At 42.2% G+C, this 11,298-nt stretch overlaps 1 long non-coding RNA gene across 2 annotated transcripts in view; it reads left to right on the top strand.

The window, feature by feature from the left end:
• Positions 1-4,039: 4,039 nt before the first annotated feature.
• LOC120402187 overlaps positions 4,040-11,298 on the top strand; it is a 66,202-nt gene continuing 58,943 nt past the window's right edge. For both annotated transcript variants that reach the window (XR_005597047.1, XR_005597046.1), the window contains exon 1: positions 4,040-4,101. This is a non-coding gene — a long non-coding RNA (uncharacterized LOC120402187). The remainder of the gene's footprint in view (positions 4,102-11,298) is intronic.

The raw sequence follows: 11,298 nt of genomic DNA, 5'->3' as shown, positions 1-11,298 counted from the left end.
TCCCCCTTTCTACCCTCCCCTTTTGTTATTCCTGACTATTTTAGCAAGCCTGTCCTGAGAAGATTGGTTCCCCTTCTGGTGAGGTGGAGGGCATCCAAACATCTTCTCATACAAGGTGGACCAATGTTTCACAAATCAAAACCCTATACCACTTATTTAGCCAGCAGTTTGCTTCCAGAATCTTTTGCCTTCTGTCTTCCTTTGTTCATGAGACCGGAAGGAACTCTGAGAAGATTGCTTGGATGTTCTTCCTCTGCATGCTTCAGAGTTCTGTTAAGTCTCTACTATCTCATGAGAGAAATCTCATGATGGTGTCAGGGTCTTTGTGAACAAACTTGATTTTCTTAGACCAAGCTGCCATCCACAGATGTGCCTGGACATTTCTCCATTCTCTTGGACCACCTGGATCTTGAGCAATATCTTCCATAGGGTCTATATTGAGGACCTGGTTGTGATGGGTTCGGTTACAGAGACACCCCCCCCCCCCCTTGGGACTGTCAGCTGATGTGCTGAGACTACCTCTGAGCCCATTTTCTCTGCCAGTTTTGGCCTCCAGAACTCTGCCTTGCTTGCATGGCTGGCTCAACCTGCTGCAACACAGACCCAGGGTCTTAACCACACCCCCAAAGCTGCAGACTTAATTGAAAACAGCTTAAGAAGTGCTTCTGTCTCCAGCACCCAGGCGCCCAGCGGGATCCAAACCCCAAATAAATCCATTTCACTCTGTATAAAGCTTATACAGGGTAAACTCATAAATTGTCCACCTTCTGTAACACTGATAGAGAGATCTGCACAGCTGTTTGCTCCTGCAGGTATTAACCACTTACTCTGAGTTAATAAAATCACTTTTGTTTATTAATTAAGTATAAAAAGTAGGATTTAAGTGATAATAGAACAAGGTAAGTTACTAAGTAAAATAAATCAAAATAGGCAAGGCTAACTTAATACACTAAGGATTTAGTTACAAATACTAACTTCTCACTCTACATGTTTTCTCAGGTACAATCCTTTTCAGACCAACATTGTAGTTTATGGCCTGGGTCCAGCAATCACTCTTATCCCCGTAGTTACTGTCCTTTGTTCTAGTTTCTTTCAGGCATCACTTTGGGGTGGAGAGGCCATCTCTTGAGCCAGCTGAAAGGCAAAATGGAGAGGCTTCCAGGGCTTTTAATATTCTCTCTTGTGGGCAGAAACCCCTTTGTTCTTGTGTGCAAAATCACAGCAACAAGATGGAGTTTGTAGCCAACTGGGCAAGTCGCATGTCCATGAATGATTCAGCTTTTTGCAGGCCAATACCATTGTTTTTTACATGTTAGTTTGAATGTTCCCAGGAACACTCAGATGTGGATTGGCGTCTCTCAAAGTCCATTGTTAGTTAAGTACTCCCAATTACTTGAATAGCCCCTTCACAATATATTGGCCAAACATCCCTTATGTATTTCCTACTGCAAACACTTCAGCTACACACATAGAGCCAGTGCTCATAACTTCAGATATAAAAATGACACATGCATACAAATAGGATGAATATATTCAGTAGAACATAACCTTTGCAAAGATATTACATGGCATATCTAGCACAAAGCATATTCCAGTTATTTCATATTTACACTCATAAGCATATTTCCATAAACATATAGAGTGCAACGTCACACTGGTATCAATTGGAAATGCCTAGCTTTGTTGAATTCCTTCTTGTTCTCATCTCTCTGGTAGTCACAGCCTGCGATTCTCATCTATCTCCAGCCATGTAGCATCCCGCTGTGACCTCTTGCCTCTGGTGGTTATGTACTGCTAGTCTCTGACTCTCCCCCACCCCCTCCCCCTTCTTGGTGGCCACTCTTTCTTCTTTGAACCTGGTGTTCTGCTGTTTCTCAAACCTGGCTGTCTAGGAATACCTCAGCTTCTCTGACTCACTGTAGCATTTCTGTTTGCCCCTCCAATCCTAGAACCTTCTCCACCAGCACAGTCACCAAACTTGCACTTCGTACACAGGAAGTCCCTTCAGGCAGGAAAGAAAATATGGCACATCTGTTACAGGTCACCACCACCATTGCTGGCCATCTGGAAACTGCACATAGAGATGAACCTGAAAGGAAAGCCTGTATCACTCCCTCTGACACTCTCCTGTTAGCTTCCCCTGTTTGTGGCTCTCAAGTTTGCCTAGGAAGTGACTTTATACTAAGTCTCCCTGAGCTCCTTGCTGAGGCTCAGGTCTGCCTCTCCCCATGAGCAAATGATTAACCACTCAGAGATTTCAAACAGTGGGCCTGATCAAAGCTCCAGGGCTCAAAGCCACACAGCCCTTTCCAAGGCACCAACAAACCTGCCTCAGCTGCTTATTCATGAGTCCACGGCCCAGCTATGCAGCCCATACACAGAGAACAAACCGACAACCCACCGACAGACCAAAAACACCACTCACCAGGGTTATACGTTGGGCACCACCAACACCACCTCTGCCTGCCAGATTTTGAATGGAACCCAACCCAGTAGGCATGCTCAGAGGCCACTTACCAGATGCACATGATTTGGGCAGCCAAACACCTATCTTCCCCCATTTATGAATCCCTCTGAGATAGGGAGGCAGCAGCACACATGATCAGAGGCAAAAACTTAGACACCAAGGGAACTTGAAAGCTTGTGAACATGATGCAGTCCTGAAAACCTAGCTGCTGGGGGTTGGCAATCACAATTAAGCCTGAAACTGGGAGTTAGGTGCATAAGCACCAGACTTGGGTGCTAAGTCTGAGGTTCAGGAGCCAAAGAACCTGTGTGGGTCTGGGTCACTCTGACTTCTGAGTCCTGATAAATGGGCACAAGGCACTGCCTGCCTGGATCCATCCACAGGATCAAGGCCTTCATTTGCATCAACAGTAGGTTGGAGCTTCCTATTGTTATAACCTTTTGAGGAGGTGCACACAACCCCATCTCTTATCTCAATATTATTGCTGTTAGTAAGGAAATCATGCCATCATGTTGTGACTCAACTCCTCCCCACCCTCCTGCCCCAAAATAGTCATTGACTTAATTGGACTCTGCATGGGCACAAGGTACCACCTGTGTGGATCCAATTATAGGATCAGGGTCATATGTGGCAGATTATTAAATAGAGAGGCCTAGAACATAACGAGCTTCAGCTAGAGCATATCAGATGGGCTAGGAAGACTGAAACTTTAATTGGTTTAAAAACTCTCTCAAACTGCTAATAAACTTAAGTGCCTGGGGTGAGCTTAAAAGTATTCTCCACAGAAATTAGTAGCTTATGAAATTAAGCTGAGTTATTTTATTACAGTGAGAAGGCAAGTACTTATTCTAGCCCTTTAACTTTGGAGCTGAGCTCAAAAAATGTTGTTAAAGGAAATGAAGACTACATCTTGTGCTCTTCCAGCAAACACCGAAAAAGCCTTTGAGGAGTTACATAAAAATTGCATACAGTAGAAAAAGTTATAAAAGGGCAAAGGCAATATGTGCTTGCTGCTTGGCTTGTATTGAGTATGCTCATATGGACTGAGCATGCTTAATAACTCTGCCAAAGCCGGCTGCCCTCACTCTTCCCCTGCTTCTATTGGCCTGCATTAGGTCATCGCTATAAAGGGGAGATCAAAAAAGGAAGCTAAGCGTTAAGCTTTCCAGACTCCTGAAGGGTAGGTTACAATTAGATGTTTAAAATATGGAGGAGGTCCTAGAGAAAATTAACTCCTTAAAGACCAATAAGGCCCCAAGGCTGGTTAGTTTCAATCTTTTAATTTAAATGGCCCAATAGAGAACTCCACTCATTACCAGATCATACAGACATCTTCTGAATCTGATCACTTTTTTACCTGATTCTGTGCATATATTGCCCCAGACCACTTAAATAGTGAACTTTTTTTCTTAATCTTTGGAATGACATGGTAATTCAATACTCTGCAATATATATATAAGTACCAGCTGGGATTTATTCAGGGGATGAACTCTGCAGGTCACCAGAAAATGAAGCCTGCTGTTCTAATCAAATAACCTGCCCAGTCTATTGTTGTCTTTGGATGCAAAAGGTCACTGGACAAGGTAGAATGCCCCAGCTTGTTCACTGCTTTGTTTGTAAAACTAGAAGCAAAGGTAATGGTGAATGGTGGTTTTTAACATGTGCCCCTTCCTAATGAATGGGGGCTATTTCTGTACTGGGATGGTCACTTTTCCCTTTATCTGCCCTACCACTTGACCTCCCCTGATTTAGCAATGAAAGAAAACTCCCCTAAGGAATAGAGGTGACTGGAATATGTGACAAGCCTTGGCTATCTAAAAGTCCCTCCTATTTCTCAATCCAAGACTGTTTGCTTCTGTCTGGGATAAACTTCACCCACATTTTGGGTTATAAAATAACTGTATCAAACCTAGGTCTTGCCTATAGACTTCTTCCTCCTGCCCTCCAAAGCTAAGTGAGAATTACTTCATTTGTTACTTTTCAAGGGGCATCTGTTTTAAAATACATGGTTGTACACATAATCTTTAGCCTTCAGTAGGAACTCTAACTTCCTTGAAATATTCTGTTGGTTCAATAAGGAAACAGCACCTTTCATGCAACCAGGATCAGAAGGCTAGATGCTGTCCAAGACTTAGTGATAAATGAAATGGTGGGTTTTGTTTTAAAGGATCTGCAGTATTCTTCTTCTTAATTAATTAATTAGTTGTATTACCATAATGCTTAGGAGCCTTAGTCATAGACTAGGACCCCATTGTGCTAGGTGCTGAACAAACACAGGACAAAAAGGCAGTTCCTGCCCCAAGGAGTTTACAATTAAGACAAGTGTGAGTTTTAAAGTGATGACTACTGCTTTAACCACAAAGAAGGCAGGTTTTCCGCATGGCTTGTGTTCTACTTGTTATAACTATAAAGGGAAGGGTAACAACCCTCCTGTGTACAATACTATAAAATCCCTCCTGGCCAGAGACACCAAAATCCTTTTACCTGTAAAGGGTTAAGAAGCTCAGGTAACCTAACTGACACCTGACCCAAAGGACCAATAAGGGGACAAGATACTTTCAAATCTGGGGAGGGAGGCTTTTGTTTGTGTGCTCTTTGTTTTGGGGGTTGTTCGCTCTTGGGACTAAGAGGGACCGGACATCAATCCATGCTCTCCAAATCTTTCTGAACAAGTCTCTCATATTTCAAACTTGTAAGTAACAGACAGGCAAGGTGTGTTAATTTTATCTTTGTTTTCTCAACTTGTAAATGTTCCTTTTGCTAGAGTGTTTACCTCTGTTTGCTAGAACTTTGAACCTAAAGCTAGAGGGGGTTCCTCTGGGCTCTTTGAATCTGATTACCCTGTAAAGTTATTTTCCATCCTGATTTTACAGAGATGATTTTTACCTTTTTCTTTAATTAAAATTCTTTTAAGAACCTGATTGATTTTTCATTGTTTTATGATCCAAGGGTTTTGGATCTGTATTCACCAGGACTAATTGGTGAAGGTATACTCTCAAGCCTACCCAGGAAAAGGGAGCAAGGACTTGCGGGGGGGGGAGGAATTAGTCTAAAATCTGCCCAGGACAGGGGGGGGTTAGAGACTTGGGAAATCTTTGGGGAAAGGCAGAGTTCCAGGTGGCTTTCCTCTAAGATTTGGAATGCTTGGTGGTGGCAGCTTACTGTTAACCTAAGCTGGTAAATAAGCTTAGGGGGCTTTCGTGCGGGTCCCCACATCTGTACTCTAGAGTTCAGAGTGTGGAAGGAACTTTGACACTACTGAATATGCAAGTGTGGGGTTGTTAGCACATAGTTTGAGTCTGAACCCCAGAGGAGCAATACATTCATGTTTTAATATCTGTGATCAATAAAAACAAGTGACTTATCCAATAAAAAGAACTAGGCAGCAAGATAGGAAACCCATGAGACTTAGAATGAAGTTTGTAGTATTGATCTTTTATTTTATTTATGTATTTTATTTATTTTGGACTAGGCTTATTAAATCAGCTCCAACTTGATCCTTTTTACTGAATAACAAAGGAAGAGTTGTGGCAAGGAGCAACTTCCTTAGTTCTGTTAGAGGCAATGATCAGGGATAAGTGATTGCTGGACATCTATTTTGATTTTTATCGTCATATAGCAGAGAAGCATAGATGACTTTTTTGTGAAGGGATACTCTTGTGATCATTCTCTCACCTTCCACAGTATTTACTTTTCTTCAGTTATTGCACAGTATATTGACTAGGTTATTCTGTGGTGATGGAAAATGTGTGCTAAATTCTAATATGTGGCCTTTTGGATTCTGAAGATGTCACAGGCCAGAATCTCCACTCTGCCAAGTTTACTTCATACGGTAGGTCAGTCAGGGGCGGCTCTAGGAATTTTGCTGCCCCAAGCACGGCAGGCAGGCTGCCTTCGGCGGCTTGCCTGCAGAGGGTCCACTGGTCCTGCGGCTTCAGCGGACCTCCCGCAGGACCAGCAGACCCTCCGCAGGCACGCCTGGTTTAGACCTGCGGGAGGTCCTCCGAAGCCGCGGGGCCAGCGGACCCTCCACAGGCAAGCCGCTGAAGGCAGCCTGCCTGTCACCCTCGCGGTGCCCACAGGGCACCCCCCGCGGCTTGCCGCCCCAAGCACGCACTTGGTGTGCTGGGGCCTGGAGCAACCCCTGAGGTCAGTGGTGAAACTGCAAACAGGATTCAGGTCTCCTGATTCTTAGTCCAGTGTTGTACCCACCAGACACCACTGTCTCTCAAAATCTAATATTTTCAGTGATATCTGCCTGAGCAGTGCCAAACAAATGGTTAGGGGCACATACTTGAATGTTTGGTAGGCCTAAGCAGCAGACAAAATAGTTACTGAATTTAATGTATTTAAAATTCATTTCTCCAGTAGAGCCAAAGAGTGTGTGTAGGGGAAAGGGTGCTATTAAAATGCAAATACTGTTCTATGTATATATGGCTTGGAAGAAACATCACCATGCATTTGAGTATACCACAACTTTATATATGGAGGATTATCAAATTTACATAGAGTGAAAATTTGAGGCATTTGTCACGTGCAAGAAGGTAACTGCAAGTAGACTTCAAGAATGAATTGGAGTGTTGCAGCTGACTTGGTCTTCCGACTGCCCAGTGAATCAACATGGCCGCATAAAAACTTATTAATAGTCAAATATCTACAAGAAGCCTTGTTCATATAAAATGTACAATATTCAAGCCAGACTGTTTCACTTACCAGTGATTCTTTACTTTACCACCCTTGAGTGTCTGCCATTAAGGACAATTTAAAAATACTTTGTAGTAATTCTAGCTTGTGGTATCATTTAGATAAATCCATAATGTATTTGCAGCTTTCACTACACACCCATGCAGTGGCATTAGAAAAATGTGTATAGTGGGGGTGCTGAAAGCCATTGAACAAGCTTTGTAAACCCTGGATATGATGGAAACCACTTCAAGGCAAAAGGTGTTGCAGCACCCAAGGACCCCTAGTTCCAGCCCCCCTGCTCCCATGAAGAAAGATGACTGATACATCTTTCATTGTAGAACACAGAGTGAGGTTTCTAAGGTCTGCCTCTTCGCTAGTGGCTTCTTCAACAGCAGAAACTTTTATTTTGGTTTTGACAGCTAACTTAGTAGTTTCAACAAAAGCTGAATAAGTAAAATTGTTGGGCGGGGGGGGGGGGGAGCTGTTTTTCAAGGTAATCCTCCAAGGGTAAAGTTTTGAATGCAGTAACTAAATACCAATGAGCTTTTCTTTTCTGTTGTTTTTTTAATCTGATGCTTATTCCAAGATAATACTCTAGATTTGTGTTGTGTCAGTAGTTCTCCTATAAATACTTGTTTTTCTGGAGTTTCTAATTGAACTGTTTTGGTGTGGGGTGTGTGTGTGGGGAGGGGGTGTTTTGTTTTGTTTTTTTAAAAGAATGCATGAGGTTGCAATTTGATGCCTTGAGTCTTAGGCTAGCAACATATTTACTTAAAAATAATAATAATCTTCATACAACCCTGTGTTATACACAGTGGAGTGTGTTGAACTGCTTTTGATGAGGATGGTTTAGATTGTCTTACTACTCCTCAAAAGCAGATTAGTTATTTAATATGAAATGTTGCAGGTTCTGTAAATTTAATTTAGACTTGGTGGTTGTGTGGGTTTTTGGGGGTCTCTTGGTTTTTTACAGTTCGAAAGATTGAAAATCTGCTCTTTTATATGTGATACATTAACGAAAAAAATGTGAATATGAGGCACTGTGATCTAAGGAACTGAGCATAGGAATTGGGAGGAATTGTGTTCTAAGCCTACTTCTTGAACTGACTTGCTCTTTGGCCTTGAGGAAGACCCTTCATACCTCCGTCCCAATCTATATATATTAAAAAAGCATAATATCTATTTCACGTGGCTTCTGTGAAGACTTAATGTCATTGTAAATGCTAAATATTGTATTCAGAAAAGTTGTACAAAACTTGGTAGAGTTGGTCTGAAGCATTCCTGAGAATTCTTTTTCTTGTGATGAGGTGTACGGGCTCATAATCTCAGTTACTTTGTGGGTCTTGTTTGAATCAGTCCAAAAGATGTAAGTGAAATTTGTCTTAAACAGTTGTGTTTTGCTTGGTTTGATGTAGAAGCCTTGGACTTCTGTAAGGTATTTGATATTTGGTATTTGGAAATTTATTAGTGAATTTAAAGAAGATGGGGATAAGTATAAGTACTGTGAGGTGAATAAGGAATTGGCTAAGGGAGAAAGGCAACAGGTTGTGCTGAAGGGTGAACTGCAGGACAGAAGAAAGGTTACAAGTGGATTTCCTCAAGCATTGGTCTTGGGACCAATTTTATTCAATATTTTTATTAATGACCTTCGCACAAAAAGGAGCGTGCTAATGAAATTTGCCGGTGATACAAAGTTGGGAGACATCATCAATACAGCAGAGAATCAGAGTGCTCTACAAGAAGATCTGGATTACCTTGAGGACTGGAGTAACAGAAATGGAATGAAATTCAATAGTATAAAGTGAAAGGTCATGCACTTAAGGTCTAATAAGAATCTCTGCTATAGATTGGATACTCATCAGTTGGAAGTTGAAGAGGAAGAGAGAGACTTGGGTGTGTTGGTTGATCACAGGATGAAGATGAGCCACCAATGTGATGCAGCTGCAAAAAAGGCACACGTGATCCTAGGATGTATCAGGAGAGGCATTTTCAGAATAGAGAAGTATTAATGCCATTGTATGAGGCACTGGTAAGACCTCATTTGGTGTACAGTTCTGGTTGACCATGTTCAAGAAAGTTGAATTCAAACTGGAGCAGGTGCAGAGAATAGCTACAAAGATGATCAGAGGAATGGAAAGCCTATCTTATGAGAGAAGACTGGCTTGGCTTGTTTAGCCTAGAATAACACAGGCTAAGAGGCAATATGATTGCTCTTAATATATACATGCAGCAGGGGGTAAACACCAAGGAAGGTGAAGAGCTATTTAAGCTAAAGTACAATGTTGGCACAAGAACAAATAGGTATAAACTGGGCATGAACTCATTTAGGCTGGGAACTAGAAGAAGGTTCCTAACCATCAGGGGACCGAGATTCCGCAACAGCCTCCCAATAGGAGTTGTGGGGGCAAATAATGTAATTAATTTTAAAAGAGAACTGGAAAAATTTATGAGTGGAGATTGTTTGTTTGGGTTTGCTTGTGATGGGTGAGGGAGAAAGGGCACAGCAGTTCTAAAGTATTATGCTTCAGGGCTTCAGTCATTCATCTGCAGGTGTCTGGGGGAAAAATCCCTTCCTATCTATCCTGGCTTTTTCCCTCTCCTTTCTCTGAAGCATCGGAGATGGCCACAGCTGGATATGGGACAGGTGGATTGGTGGTCTGAGGTGGCATTGAGCATTCTTTTTCTCATATGCTTGACTATCTGGTTCTTGCTCACATGCTCAGGGTCTAACTGATCACCATATATGGTGGGAAAATCTTTCCTGATCCCACGAGTCATATTGGCAGAGGCCTTGGGGTTTTTACACCTTCCTCTGCAGTGTGGAGTGCAGGTCACTTGCTGGGATCACCTGTGTATCTCTCAATTAATTCCCTGCTATTGCAGGGGCCTCAGACATTGGTACACTTTGGTCTCTCCTATTTTCTGCCTATGGTGCATAATAGTCTAGTCTCCTGAGGGCTATGCTGCTTTGGTCTGGTTTTAGTTGCTGGGTTTGGTGTGCGGGTGCTGGATGGTGTTTGTGGCTTGTGATGATGTACAGGAGATCAGTCTGGATGATCTGGCAGTCCCTTCTGGCCTTAAATTCTGACTCTGTTTTTTTTTTTTTTTTTTTTGCACAACCCTGTCTCATTTATCCTCCATTCTGTGCACTGGAGGTCTGATCCAAAATGTATTGAAGTCAATGGAAATACTCCCATTGACTTTAATGGACTTTAGATCAGGCCTAGAATGAGGTTGGTGTCTTGCAGAAATAATGTCATGACATTAAAGACTGTATCACAATGCATACAAATAAGGGGACCAAATTAAAGTTGCATGAGCTGTCTTTATTTTAACACTTCTGAACTCTTGAGCATTTGACTTTGCGACCTTAGTATTCATTTGATGTATTTTTTTTCTAATGGAATCGAGATGTAAACCTGGCTACTAACATTGGAGAGCAATGAGAGAATATGGATGGTGATTTCTCAGCTGCTACTGCTGCTGTTCCCAGGCTGGTTTAGATAGTAATTGTGACTGTCACTTACTGGCCAAGTAGACAAAGTGAAATGTTTGGCAGCCATACCGCAGCTTCTCCAAACTTGTTTGGCTCATTGTTCACATCAATATAATTAAAATTGAAATCCATAGTTTTGAAGCTGGCATTAGAATGCTTAAACGCATAAACTTGGTGGGTTTGACTTCTTTAAAATTAGCTGGCTAAAGCATTTAAAATCCAAACTACAGGTCCCTGATGTAGGAAAGCATCCCTATTCACAGTAGAACTTAAGCATGTTTAAGTCCATTTATATTCAGGATTGCATTTAAGCATGTGCATGTGCATGCACTTTCCTAAATCAGAGCCATAGATTATTAGACTGACTAGATACTAAACAAATTGTCACTGTGACACCCAGGGTACAATCTAGACTAGTGAGTAGCTATGTCACCCCGCCCTTTAACCCAGGATGCCCTGTACATTGCTTTGCTATTGTTGCCTCTGCTCCTGAGCTGCTAACAAACAGCCTCCAGCATGTAAGTCACTCCGTTATGTCTGTGTGTGACTGCAACCTGACAGCCTGAATTACACTACAGGGTGACCCCAACACACTCCCAGTCCCAGATTTCCCCCCACAAATGTATGTCTTGTACTGTCCAGCCCTCTC

This window comes from Mauremys reevesii, linkage group 3, assembly GCF_016161935.1.
Source record: "Mauremys reevesii isolate NIE-2019 linkage group 3, ASM1616193v1, whole genome shotgun sequence".
NCBI classification, from domain to species: Eukaryota; Metazoa; Chordata; order Testudines; family Geoemydidae; genus Mauremys; species Mauremys reevesii.
Note: the sequence above shows the minus strand (reverse complement) of the source record. Positions and strands in the feature narration are given on the sequence as shown.